We start from the raw sequence: 15,010 nt of genomic DNA, 5'->3' as shown, positions 1-15,010 counted from the left end.
TCACCTGTTTCATGGAGCAATTCTATTGTCAAGATGAGGAGAGATGTAGAAAGTCATCTGTGTAATCAACCACATTCAAGAAGATTTTCATGCCAAGTGAATGTGAACACAATTTGTATTTAAAGAAAAAAATTTCCCTAATTAGGTTTGTAAAATATAATAATTTCATAGAGAATGTGTTATTTTAAAAACTATTTACAGAGCTGCTTCTGTGTGGAGAAAACAGCATCTAGGATCACACTTCTGCTGTACACCACAGGAGCTGAACAAATACAGGAGAAAACTGTGATTATAGATCAGACAACACAAAGTACAGGACTGAGGTCCCAGACAAAGCAACTGATGACGTGAGTGCTACACCCAAGGCATGCTTTCCAGAGGAAACTTCAGGATGTTGGGTGTGGTGGATTGCCAACTGGTGGCTGACTTGTTGCACCCAGCTGAACTGACCCAGAGTGGTGGTGGTTGTGGGAGTCCCCTGAGGACTGCTGCCAGCAGCATAAGAGGCAGAACTGGAAGAGAAGAAGAAGCTGTTGGAGCTGTTGGAAGCTGCTGGTTTTCTTGGGCTATTCTGTTGGGGGACCTTGTCATGCTGCCTTTCCTGATGATCTTGTCTGTTCTCATTGGAGGAGGAGCTTGGGCCCTTCTTGGTACTGAGGATGGCTGTGGTTCACTCTGGGGGAGCTCTGGTCCTCATCTTGAGCATGGCTTCCTGGCTCCAGAGGGGAAGATGGTGCACTTCTCAGCCTCGTGGAGAAGCTTGTCACATTGGCTTTCCTGATAGGAATTCAGCTCTTCTCATCCTTGGACGAGTTCAGGACCTCACTGTCGCTGAGGATGCCTGTGGTACTTCTGTGGCGAGCTCTGGTTGTTATCTTGAACACTGCTTCCTAGCTCCAGTGCAGTTCCTCAGCCTGTGGGCACAGATGCTTCACCCCACTGGCACAGACTTTCTAGCTTCCACCACTGACCTTTGGGACTTTCCTGCGCAGATCTGTGAGACAAGCCTGTGTAAGATATTGTTGTAGGCTCTAGGCCTCCAGTTGGACTTGTAGGAGGCATTGTTATGAGCTCTGGGTCTTCAGCTGGACTCAAGCAGGATGTTAGGATTCAGGCCTTCAGCTGGATTCTTTGGTCTTTAGTATGTAAACAGATTTCCCACACTCTTTGTAAATGATTCTTTGGTGATTTGTTATAAAATAATCTTATAAAACATGTCTTCTATTGAACCAAGACCATTATCTTTCACCATTCCTTAAACTAAAATTGAAATCAATCAAAGATCTAAATATAAAAGGAGATACAGTTAATCTGCTGGAAGATAGAATAGGTGACGCTCTTGAAGTCTTAGGTGTAAGCAAAGGTTTGATTAACAAAGCCCAAGTCATACAAGAAATATTACAAAGTAACAACACCCAGAATCATACCAAATTAAAAAAAAAATTCATAGCAAAAGAGACCACAGACAGAGTGAAGAGACAATTTGAAAATCAGAAAAGAATTTCTACCAGTTGTTCCTCAGACAAAGGACTAATATCTAGAATAAGGGCAGGCCAAATAGCTCAGCAGAGAAAAGTGCCTGCAAGCAGGTGAAGGGTCAGGGGTTCGATTCCCAAGGCCTGCCATGCCGGCCCACCCCTGGGGCACACTGAGACAGTAATTGAGACTGGGCATGTTGGCCCACTCCTGTAATCCCAGAACATGGGAGGCTGTAAACAGGAGCATCATTATGAGTCTGGTCTAGTAGTGAGACCCTTAGCACCCTGTAGACCCTTCCCTAAGATACAGAAATAATAATAATAATAATAATAATAATAATAATTAATAATATAATACCTAGAATAAAGAATTCAAAATATCAACCCTGAAAATTCAAAGGCCTAATCCAAAAATGGGCATCTGAAGTGAATCGACGCTTTTCAGATGAGGAAGTAAAAACAGCATATAGATATGTGAAAAAAAGGTTCAATATCTCTGATCATTGAAGAAATGCAACTGAAGACAGCACAAAGTTGAGTGCACTCCAGAAAGAATGGCTATTAGCAGTGCATCAGCCCATATCGGATGCTGGCAGGGCTGTGAGGAAAAGGGAGCCCTTGTCCACTGTTGGCGGGAGTGCAGACTGGTGCACACACTGTGCAAGTCAGTGTGACGATCCCTCAAAAAATGAAACATAGAGGTTCCAACTGACCCAGCTACTCCCCTTCTTAGTATCTTCTCAGAAAGGATCATATCGTAGTGATATATGCTTACCAATGTTTGTGGTAGCACAATTTATAACAGCTAAATCTTGGAAACAGCCCATGTGCCCTGCGACATGTCAACAGATAAAGCAAATGTGGTATGTCTATGTAGCGGAGCACTACTCTGCCATAGAAAGAATAAGCCTGAGTCACTTGTAGGTAAATGGATGAAGATAGATAGATAGATCATAATTTTAAGTTAAATAGACCAGGCACACAACTTTAATTTCACATTGTTTTTCTTGTGTGACAAATTCTGAGAAATGAAATGGAGGATGGATGCTGGGAAGTGGGAAGAGTGTGTTCCAGTGGGAGGGAGAGCGAGATGGGAGGCCAGGGGGAGAGAGGGAAGGGAAAAGGCGATTCTAACGTGGAGCAAAAGATGGAAGCAGAGCTTCTGCAAGTGGGGATGAAGATGGTTAGAGGGAGGGGACGGGTAACAGCAGAAGGACTAAGGTATTTTGTTCAGCGACATTCTGTATCGTTTCTAATTTTTTCTTCTATCACTTTGTATTCTCTTTAAACAATTAAAAATAAAAAGATATATTAAGTTTAGCTACAGCTCTTTTCTGGCTGAAACCATGGAGGGTGTCAAAGAGAAGAAAAAGAAGGTTCCTGCTGTGCCGGAAACCCTTAAGAAAAAGGGAAGACATTTCGCAGAGCTAAAGGTAAAGCACCAAGAAGGAAATTTGCCCAGAAGACACTTCGCAAAGTGAGGAGGAAGCTCATCTATGAAAAAGCCAGGCGCTATCGTAAGGAGTACAGACAGATGTACAGAGCTGAGATCTGAATGGCTGGGATGGCGAGGAAAACTGGCAACTTCTATGTCCCTGCAGAGCCCAAACTGGCCTTTGTCATCTGGATCAGGGATATCAATGGTGTGAGCCCAAAGGTCCACGAGGTGTTGCAGCTCCTTCGCATTCACCAAATCTTCAGTGGTGTGTTTGTTAAGCTCAACAAGGCTTTAGTTAACATGCTGAGAAACGTGAAGCCAAGTATCGTATGGGGGTTCCCAAACCTGAAGTCAGTCAGTGGACTAATATACAAGCATGGCTATGGCAAAGTCAATAAGAAGCGAATTGCCTTGACTGATAATTAATTGATTGCTCGATCTCTTGGCAAATATGGCACCATCTGCACGGAGCAGCTGATTCATGAGATTGGTACTGTTGGAAACTGCTTCAAAGAGGCAAATAACCTCCTGTAGCTGTTGAAGTTATCATCTCCACGATGTGGGATGAAGAAAAAGACCTCCCATTCTGTGGAAGGTGAAGAGGCTGGAAATGGGGAAGACCAGAACAGCAGGCTTATTAGAAGGATGAACTAAGGTATCTACTGTGGTGCTTTTGTGATTGGGTCAGTTAATAAAGTGCCTGCTTCCAAATTGAAAAAAAAAATTAAGTACAGGTACAAACTCCCTGTGATGAATATGATTATTACTTATTAAATATATATTAAAGAAAAATATTTTAAAAATTGTAAATAAATTTATAACCAGACAGCAAAATTGAGGTTGGTCTTAATATAAGTACATTTAAGATGTGGTTTAACTAGGGTTCACACAGGTCGATATTATTTTTCTTTGCATTTAAAATTTTTAAAAGCATTCAGTTTTCACTTACTGTATCTCCCCTGTGTAGTATTTTTAAACTGGGGCAGACTATACTCGGTTAGTCTTTTTTCTTTCTTCATACTCCATGTAACACTGATGGAAAAAGGAAACTTTGTTTTTTTATCAAATGATACTTGGGTTGACCAAATCTACCTTAATGATACCATAAAATTGCTGCTTCACATTTCAGTTCTATTCTATGCAAGAGTCTCTCAAGCTATGGACAATTATGGCAGATGAGCAGTACAGGTCCTGTGGCTTCGAAATGAATTATTTTTTCTCTTTCATGCTGAAGATTAAGGTCCAGCTCTATTTTTAAAGATTTGGAAATTTTTCTATTAGAAAATACTTTCAGAATAATTCATTTTATTATGGGCAATTTCACATCCTTGTAATAAAATAGTCATAATGAATAAATTCAGTCATGTTCAAATTTGTGTTGTGGGATAATTTTTGTCATCACAAGTAATTATTTGAATCATCTCAGGACTTGAATAGCAGGAAGATCTCGTGCATATTCTTATTTCTCTTGAACTCTCCGAATTGTACTTCCTTGACTCTTTCCAACTTCCTGCACTTATTCTCAAAATCCTTTCCCATTTTGTCTGCTTCTTCAGGTTATTAAGGATAAAGAGAAATGTCCTCATAAAATAACCCTGTGTATCCGTGCTTAAAATACATTTTTGCCTTCAGAATGTTCCTTTTTGATTTATATAATAAAACTTCTTCTGAGATTGTAGATGATGATGATGATGATGAATAAGAAGAAGAAAAAGAAGAAGGTAGATAGATAGATAGATAGATAGATAGATAGATAGATAGATAGATGACAGACAGATAGATATGATAGACAGATACGATAGACAGATAGATGAGAGAGATAGACAGATGACAGATTATATATATGTTGTGACATTGTCTTATTTACTTTTCTCATTGCTGAGACAAAATACCTGAAGCTCAAAGTTAGGGGAGGAAAGGTTTATTCAGCTTATAGTGTATGGAGGCTTCAGTCCATAAGCATCTGACTCCAAGGTAGGGTGACATGCAGGGAGGCAACAGTTCATGGTGGACAGGGGATAGCTAAGCAACACGGCCCTTAACATCTTTCTGCCCCTTTAAAATTACATCTCAGCCAACAGAATTAGGCCAGTCCCAAACTACTTAAGGAACTGATTTAGCAGTCACACACCCTTAATCCCAGCCTAACACACTCTAGATGCAGCCACCTCCAAAAAGCCTCATCTGTGAGCACATGAGGTTTTGCGGGGGACACCTAGACCCAAACAATAACAGATATATAATAATTACATTCCCCTTAGGGAATATTCTTAATATACAGTCAATAATATTTCAAATATTCTAGTCCAAAAATACAGTCTCTGTCACTCATTGGCGAGAGGAGATTACATTTTTACCTTTCCCATACAATGGAAACAATAAGATTTAGGAAATGGTAATAAAATGTTTGTGACGGGCAAATGAGGTACATTTAAAATACGCAGAATAATACCTGGGGTATATGTTCTAGTTACTTTGTGTCTGGACCTCACTGCTAAAGGTGAACTTGGCCTGAACTTCTTCAGCTCCACTTACAGCTATGAATGCACTCCCCCTGTGCTGAATGCCTAGAGCTTTCTCGGGTGAGAGAAGTTTGAGCCCCACATTAAAAAACTCCATCAGCTGATGCTCCAAGACAGGATGAGCAAGCCACATAGACATTGCTAAGAGTTACACCTTATGCTGACATTCAAACAAATGATTGACCTGGACTTATTCTCAAAATTATTTGGATGGTTTAAATATCTACATATTAAAGGTTTAACAAATTCACTAAAGTACATGAAAATATTCATGTTTCCTGCAATGAATTACATGTTTAAATTTGATACATTTCCAGGAAAATTTGTGTCTATGCTTTAATATGCATGAATATAGTTACCAAATATTTACTTCCCTCTTAACCATGAGATTAGAAAAAATACAAAAGGAAAGGGAACCATACCTTAGAGAATTTTACAATGTACTAAAATTTTGTAGTGTAGGACAACAGGTATCATTAAAGCCTTGTACACTTGAATCTTCTGGAGTGCTTTAAAAATATATCAGCCCCTGGGATTGTCATTTAATTAGTGTCATAATGTGAACAAGTATTTAAACTGCTTCACACCTTTCCAAACGGTTTTCATGAATGCTGGTGTTGAGGAGCAGTGAATAAATGTTCAACTGGTTTGAACCGCCCAGATTTACATACTGGGTATTTATACTTCTTATGTGCACTTAAACAACCTGAGATACTGTTTCTTTTTTGCCTTAATTTCTCATTCAGCTCTTTATTTTTTAAAAAAATGTTATTGAGAAAGAAATACCAATGAGACAGTTTCAAAACCGATTTGTAGGACAGTTTCAATAACTAACACAGGGCATATGGTTCCCTTCTTAGTGTATATCAATTGTGCAAGATGGAGACATGATATCACGTCCACAAACACTATCAGTACAAATCTTTCTATTCATTAAATTAAGACAAAGTAGCTGTATATCTCTTCTCACTATTTTTAATATACAGACACAAACTGATCCTTCATTTGTATTCCCTTCTTTTGTTTAGTTTTGTCAAAGATGGGTATTTCTTTGCCATTTAAATATTGTAGGTGTGTGAATTCAGCACAATATTCCAATATAGTCCAGTAGTCCATAATAGTAGAGGGTTTCCCGTAGGACTGGCAATGTCAGAAGTTGCTGATTTTAGCGTTTTACAGCTCAGCATATTAATATGGCTTTACTTTTTATACTTCATTTTTGTACTTTTCTGCTAGATGGTTAAGACCAAGACAAAGAAAGACCTATATAACAAGAATTGTAACCTTTGTATCTGACAAGGTCAGTCAAATCCCCTCAGGATTTACCCTTAAACCCTGTATAGCAGTTTGTAGATCCTTTGTCAGTGTCAGGCATGTGGATGACTCATGGCCGTTGCTTGGCCAATTTGCTCTCTGTGAAAGCCTGAGAGAATGTTTTCTCTCCATGTGACTCTCCTTAGGCACACTCTACATCATTGATCATTTTCCTCTGTGGCCCCATAATCTCCTTGATCAGAAAATTTGGGGTACAACTGAGTTACATGATATTACAGTACAAGTTCTCCTATGTCCTGAGTCCTCACTAACCTTGAAAGGCTAGGGCCAAAATGTTAGCTGTCCTTGCAGCCCTTCTTTTTCTCTGATTTTTAGTATGCAAACTTAGGTTGTTAACCCTCCAGATGAGAAGCTTATTGTTATTACCATACAACATAGGCAGTTGAGCTTAAGCTCACTGTCTGAATATAAAACGTCTTAGAAATAACAAGGAACAGGTATTTTTCATCAACTATTGATATCTTAAACTTTAAGTCCCTATACGATATGAAGAATAAAAACATTTAAAAAATGAAAAAAAAATTTTTAAAAATAGGAATAACCAATTAAATATTTTTAAACAGAAAATTAGAAATCTAAACATATACAGCATTGTAGCAGTACAGTCCTATGACATTTTTTCTTGTCTCTTGTTTTCATTTATTACCCTTTAAAAAGAAAAAAACACATTTACTTGAGAGAGAGAGTATAGAAGTAATGGGTATGACGTGACAAACAGTATGTACTTAGAAGACCAGAATGACAGGCATCCCAAGCATGAACTATTATTACACATTGCTATCTTCAGTGCAGTTGCTTAGTTCATGGGTATCAGCATATACAGCTAGTCAGGGTGAGAATCCTACCAAGTAATTACTAGTTTCAAAAGCCTGCTGAAGATTCTCAGGATCATTGCTTTAACCATCTTGTGAATATATATGTACGGCTTTGCCCCTGTCATGTTTCCTAGCTTTTTTCCTTGCCCTCTCTTCATTGTCTAATCCTTAAAATTTCACTTTCTTTTTAATTGTGGTATACCTTTCTATTTTTATTACTTCTTTTGAGTTCTTCAACTAGGGAGACTATACAATATTTACATGTGTGGCTCTGGTTTATTTCACTTATGAGTATATCTTCAAGTGGTATCCACCTACATACAAAGGCTTCAAGTTTATCATTCTTTATACCTGAGTAATACCCCATTGTATAAAAATACCACATCTTTTTCATCCATTCCTCAGGTGATGGGCATCATGGTTGTTTCCAAGACTTGGTGGTAGATGCAAAAATCTTCAATAAAATCCTAGCAGATAGAATACAGCAAATCATCAAGAAGATTATATACCTTGACCAGGTAGGATTCATCCGAGGGATGCAAGGATGGTTCAATCTATGCAAATCTATAAATCTAATACACTATATCAATAGAACCAAATCTAAAATCATCTCAATTGATGCAGAAAATACTTTTTACAAAGTCCAACACTCATTCATGCTCAAAGTCCTACTTCAATCTGATAAAAGCCATCTATGACAACCCAATGGCTAAGATAATTCTAAATGGGGAAAAATTGAAATCTTTTACTCTCAGATCTGGTACAATACAAGAATGTCCTCTATCACCATTCCTATTCAATATAGTTCTGAAATCATTAGCTAGATCTGTTAGACAAGAGAGAGAAATAAAAGGAATAAAAATAGACAAGGAAGAAGTTAAACTATCCTTATTGGCAGATACATGATACTTCACTTGGAAGACCCAAAAAACTCCACCAAGAAGATACTAGAATTGATACAAAAACTCAGTAGCATAGCAGGATACAAAGTCAATGCCCAAAAGACAATAGCATTCCTCCTCACAGATAACAAACACACTGAGAGGGAAATTAGAGAAACAATACCTTTTACAATAGCACCGAGGAAAATGAAATACCTCGAAATTCATCTAACTAAAGAAGTCAAAGATCTTTTCAAGGAAAATTACAGTGCTCTGAAAGAAGAAATAATAGAGGATTTCAGAAAATGGAAAGTTATTCCCTGCTCCTGGATTGGAAGAACCAACATTGTGATGATGGCCATACTCCCAAAATTATTATACAGATTTAATGCAATCCCTACCAAACTACCACCAACATACTTCATAGACCTAGAGAAATCGTTCCTAAAATATATTTGGAACCATAAAAGACCTAGAATAGCAAAGACAATCCTGGGCAACAAAGACAAGGCAGGAGGCATTACAATTCCTGACTTGAAATTATGCTACAGAGCTACTGATAAAATCAGCATGGTATTGGCAACAAAATAGACCTGAGGATCAATGGAATAGATTAGAAGATGCAGAAGCCTCTATGAACACACTCAGCCACCTTATCTTTGACAAAGGGGCCAAACATGCTTACTGGAAGAAAGATAGCCTCTTTAGAAAATGGTGCTGGAAAAACTGGCTCTCTACATGCCAAAGACTAAAACTTGACCCAAGTGTATTACCATACACTAAACTAAACTCAAAATGGATTAAAGATCTAAACATTAGTACAGAAACAGTAAATCTCCTGGAAGGGAAAGTAGGAGGAACTCTTGAAGACATAGGGGTAGGCAAAGAGTTCATGAACAAAAATCGAATTGCACAGTAATACTTGAAAGAATTAACAACTAGGGCCTCCTCTTATTGAGAAGTTTTTTCACGTCAAAAGAAATCACCAACAAAGTGAAAAGACAACCCACAAATTTGGAAAAAATCTTGACTAATAAGCACTCAGACAAAAGTCTGCTCTCTAGAATCTATAAAGAAGTAAAATACACTAGAGCCCCAAAATGTAAAGCCCCAATGCAGAAATAGGCATCTGAGATGAACACACACTTCTCAGAGGATGAAATTAAAGAAGCAAATAAATATATTTTAAAAATGCTCCACATCACTAGCCATCCATGAAATGCAAATTAAAACACTGAGATACCATCTCACCCCACAAAGAATGGCTATCATAAAGAAATCAGCCAACAGCAAATGTTGAAGAGGCTGTGGGGAAAAAGGACCCCTTCTCAACTGCTGGTGGGAATGTAGACCAGTGCAACCATTATGGAAATCAGTGTGGAGACTCCTTAAAAAACTTGGAGTGGAAATCCCATTCAAACCAGTTATCTCCCTAGTGGGAATTATCCTGGAGGATCTGAAAATGTCATATCATAGTGATTTATGTGCACCTATGTTTATAGTAGTAGCACAATTTCTGAGATACAGTTTCTATGATGTGTACTTTAGTATATTCTGGCATAATGCTGATTCTTTGTGATGCTATGCATTTATGGAATATTGCTCTAAAATATTTCAAGGATGACCCTTCATTCTCTACACTTTGTCCATGGTTTGGGTACCAGTGAAAAGCTCAGTCAGGGAAAGGCAACATTAGAGACAGTGGTCACCACTCAGTGTCACTGATATTTTTGTTCAAAATGAGTGGTATGCTGTGTAAGTTGAGTGTTTCGCAGCAGCTGTGATGTATTCCACCAAGGCCTCACTTTGTGACATTTGTTTTGTATTCCTAGAACTAATAATGTGTTACACAGCTACTGTTTAGAACTAAAAAGTGCTGTAAAACACATAATCTTTACAAGCAATTATAATGAACACTGACATTCTTCTTCACCATAATAGGTGATCAAAAGTGTCCAACCCTCAGTTCAAGCTTTGCATTCACATCTTAGGTGCTCAACAGCTATGTACATCTGCTGGCTGTGGTGTGGGCCGCGACAGACCTGTCCCCCTGTAATGGAATGTGTGATGTGCTGTTTACTCAATTGGTGACATGAGCAAGCTTTGGAACCTCAGCACCTCAGCCACGAGATCATGAGGCATTCTATGTATGTTCTTTAAGATGGTATGCAAAATCTCCCAATATGTAAGCTATTAATATTTCCATTTTTATATTATAATTTCTCACTGCTACTTCTGCAAGGCAGTAAAATTGGAGATGCTGAGTAAACCAAGCAATTTTCCAAAATGTTTCTACCAGAGGAAACAACAAAATGAAGATTAAAAATTATTCTCACTGTAAAAGAGTCCTAATTTCAACAGCAGTTCCCCACCTATGGCTGGGGAAACACCTAAGCCTCTTCCTACTATTCAGTACCTGTGAGAAGCACAGCTCGACACCACGGTACATAGCGTCATATAGCTCAGTAAAATCCCATGTAAGAATTTATTTATTACATATAATAATAAAAATAAGAAAATGTTTCTTTTATTTCTTGAATATATTTGACTATAAATCCATTCATTTTGTAGAACACTTATCAAAATTCTGCAAGAGCCACGCTCTAAAAATCCGTGTCAGCATGGCGGATCCACAACAGAGAAGAGCTTTATTTCTGTTCCAGCTCAACAGTGACTTTCCTTTAAAACAGGAGCTGCCTCCTTGCTGCCAGCAGACGAGCCACAGCGATGTGTGAATCTGCTCGTCCAGCTTGGTGTGTGCAGCCCATCTCCTTGATTCTTTTTGGTGCTGACCATGCTAGGAACTCACTTGTCATCATTGAGATGACCAATGATGGTCATGTCACCATACTGCTTCATGGTTGACCTACCACCGGTGACTCAAGACAAAAATGCTTAGGGTTGAGTCATTTTATACTTTCGTCTTTTACTTTCATTTTAGAAATGTAATTTTAGAACAATAATTCAAAATCACATGCCGAAACGAGTTAATGAAATTTTTAATTAAATTTTATCTCTGATCTTAGATACATCTTTGATAATGTGAGGCTCTATCACTAACGCAGGGAATCTCATAGCCAATATGAATACAAGAATCCCATACCAGAAATATATTTTTTCATTAGCATAATCTAATTTCGGGGTTGATTTTCTTTTTCTTGAGAAAGAGCTTACTACTTGTTTAAATAGGTATGAATAAGGAATAAGTATATTAATAATGTATTAAGAATGTTCTTTGTATAATACACGAGAAGATTTTCCACTTTTGAAATGCACCATGGAACTTATGTTAATTACAAATACTAACCCTCGCAGTAATAATGGCCATTAACCTGAAGCGCCCGAAGCCGTGGCCTCAGGCACGTATCATCAGGCAAATTACTTAACCATGCTGCAGCGGAGCTTTTTTACCAGTAAAAAGAGGGATTGAAGGCATTTTTCAAAGAACTCTAGAGAGGAACAAATGAAATAAGTCGTGTGAATATGTGTTGTGCACCAGCCAGACCCTGGCTCGGAAGGCACCGCGGCCTGCGTGGGCGATCCCACTCGGCAGGGCGGGCCGTGCCTTGCTTCTGCCGGCGTGCGATGCAAAGTGTGCGATGGCGCGGGCGTACGGCTCCCGTATCTGGGCGTGGGGACCTCCTTGAGAGAAGCACTCGGGGTCCGGCAGTCACGGAGCCTTCGCAGGACGGAGGTCACGAGGCAAGCGATGAGGTGTCTGACAGCCAGCAAGCGTCCTCCGTCTGCACCCGGAGGCACAGAGGGGCACCAGCCGCCCACGAGCCTGGAGCCAGGTTCTTCCCTGGTCGGTCCTCAGCTGAGGCCGTGGCCCTGGCCCTCACCTTGCGGCAGCCTTCGTAGCTCGCTAACGCGTGCCATCTCGGACACAGCTCATGACCCCAGGACGCCCGCTTCTGTTTCTGCTGGTGGTGGCACTGCTGTGGAGCTACAGAGAGCGTGGTATCCATCTCATATTCAAATATAGTTACTACCGTTATTGCCATTATTGGGAACATTATTGCAAATTACTGAACTCTTAATTCACAGTATTTTGCTTTGATTATTCTATGAACCAACGAAGAATACAGTTCTTATTTGACTAAAGGTTTTGAAGCTGTCATTTCTCTATTTTAAATTTTCTACTTGTTTCCTTAGACAAATGTGGTTCATATTCACCTACTTTCCAATTTTTTTTTTACTTTTATTTTTATTTTAGGGAAGGGCTACTGGGTGTTCAGAGTCTCAATACTAGATCGGACTCATAGTGATCCACCTGTTTACAGCCTCCCAAGAGCTGGCACATGCCACTATGCCCAGTCTCAATTGCTGTTTCAGCGCGCCCCAGGGGTGGGGCTGGCACGGCAGGCCCAGGGATCAAACACCTGGCCCCTGAGCCTGCTTGCAGGAGCTTTAATCCGCTGAGCTATTTGGTCGGCCCTCCAAATTATTTTCACAACTGAAATGTGGAAAAGAGATAGTTCCAAGTGAAAATTTTCTTCCCTTTCAAATTTCCTGTTTGGAATCCAAGTATCTCTGACTAAGGGACTCAGCTCATACCTTCAGTACACAATGTGAGGTCAGTGAATGTTAAGAAGATTATGTAAGAAAAATTTGGTAGGAGGAGATCTTTGGAGGTAAAGCCTTTCACTACCTTTTAAGGATTTTTTTAATAAAATTTAAAAATGCCTTAAAAAGACAGCATAAAGCTAGACCATAAGGTAGCACACCTGTAATTCCAGCACTCTGGGAGGCTGAGGCAGGAGGATTGCGAGTTTGATCTCAACCTGGGTATCTTGGAAGCACAGCAAGAAATGAAAATAAATGGGGGTGTGGCCAGGGAGGTAGCTCAGCAGCATAAGCACCTGCCTGGAAAGTGCAAGGTCTCAAGTTCAATCCCCAGTACCACAAAAAAGAAAGAAGGAAAGAGAAAGGAAGGAAGGAAGGAAGGAAGGAAGGAAGGAAGGAAGGAAGGAAGGAAGGAAGGAAAGGATGTAGCTCATTGTGAAGGTACTAAGTAAAAAAATCAAACGATGATAAATGCTAGCAGGGCTGTAGGGGAAAAGGAACCCTGCTGCACTGTTGGTGGGAGTGCAGACTGGTGCAACCACTGTGGAAATCAGTGTGGAGACTCCTCAAGAAACTGAGATTAGAAGTCCCATTCAGCCCAGTAATTCCCCTGGGGGTATTTTCTCAGCGATGTTTATAGCAGAATAATTTGTCGTAGTTAAATCTTGGAAACAACCCAAATGCCCATCAATTCAGGAATGGATAAAAATGATGTGGTACTTTATAATGGAATATAACAATGGAGTATTACTCAATGGTAAAGAAAGATAAACTCAACACTTTTTAAATAGTAAATGGATACAATTAGAGATGATATTCACATGTGAAATACATCAGACTCCCGTGTGTAAACATCATATTGTATCCCTAGTGTAAGAAAGAGTAAACAGGATCCAAAAGGAACAACGGATGCTGTGAAAGGGAAAGAAACTGCCCAAAATGAAAGTATAACTGGGATGAAGGAAAGGAGAAAAGAGGAAGGGGATCACACACACACACACACACACACACACATACACACACAAGCTAAGATAACTGTACTACAGATTTCTATTAGTTCATTGAAAGGAACCGTCAGTGCTTATATTGTTGGATCAAATGTGCTTGCCTATGTCTGGCAATCTGAGCAGCTACTATGAAGATAACAATACATGATAGAACAACCTCTGTTAATTTCCTATCATCTTGTTTTGAAATTCTGTATTGTTTTTATTGTTCTTTTTATTATCATTAAAATTTAAGAAAAGAAAAGAAAAAAGCACCAATTGTCAGAATAGGCTTTGATGAGTTCACATACATACGAATACATTCACATTACCACCGCCCATGTCTACACCAACAGCACTTACTCCAACTGCAAAATTTCACTTCCATTGCTAAATTTAGCCATGATCTTGACTACTAATAATTTTTTCCTTAGAGAAAAAAAAACTCTTCTATGTCTGACTCACTCAATTTCCTGCTTGTTCCATCAGGAACTGGGAGAAGAAAGCCAAAATTGCCACTGAGATTTGAATTTTGATGTGCAACTTTTCTCCTTAGCTTTGCTAAAATTTGCCTTATAGTGTGAAGCCATACAGGCAAATTAGAAGTTACAAATACTTGACAGATTAAAGCTTTCATTATTATGAAATACCTATCTTTGATGATGCTTCTTGACATTATGATTTACATTTTCCCATTGGAAATTACTAATCAAAGGCCATAATTATAAAAAAATTGGGGTGTTATTAATGTTCACTGAAGACATTCGTGTGGAACAGACTCTGAAATGCATGCCCTTTCATTTAACATTTAAATATGTTCTATTTCAAAGCAAAGTAACTCCACACTAAATTGGTGAACAGAGTAAAAACTGAGTGACAAAATGTATCATTTTTTCCCCATAACTTTATTGATAAACAAATAGCAATGAGACAGTTTCAAACCAAATTGGTAGGACAGTTTCAATAATTAATACATTGCATACATTCTT

At 38.9% G+C, this 15,010-nt stretch overlaps 1 pseudogene; it reads left to right on the top strand.

Moving 5' to 3' along the window:
* The first annotated feature begins 2,824 nt into the window (after positions 1-2,824).
* Positions 2,825-3,570, top strand: LOC101568276 (annotated as a pseudogene).
* Positions 3,571-15,010: the final 11,440 nt, after the last annotated feature.

This window comes from Octodon degus, unplaced genomic scaffold (genome assembly GCF_000260255.1).
Source record: "Octodon degus isolate 3935 unplaced genomic scaffold, OctDeg1.0 scaffold00415, whole genome shotgun sequence".
NCBI lineage: Eukaryota > Metazoa > Chordata > Mammalia > Rodentia > Octodontidae > Octodon > Octodon degus.
Note: the sequence above shows the minus strand (reverse complement) of the source record. Positions and strands in the feature narration are given on the sequence as shown.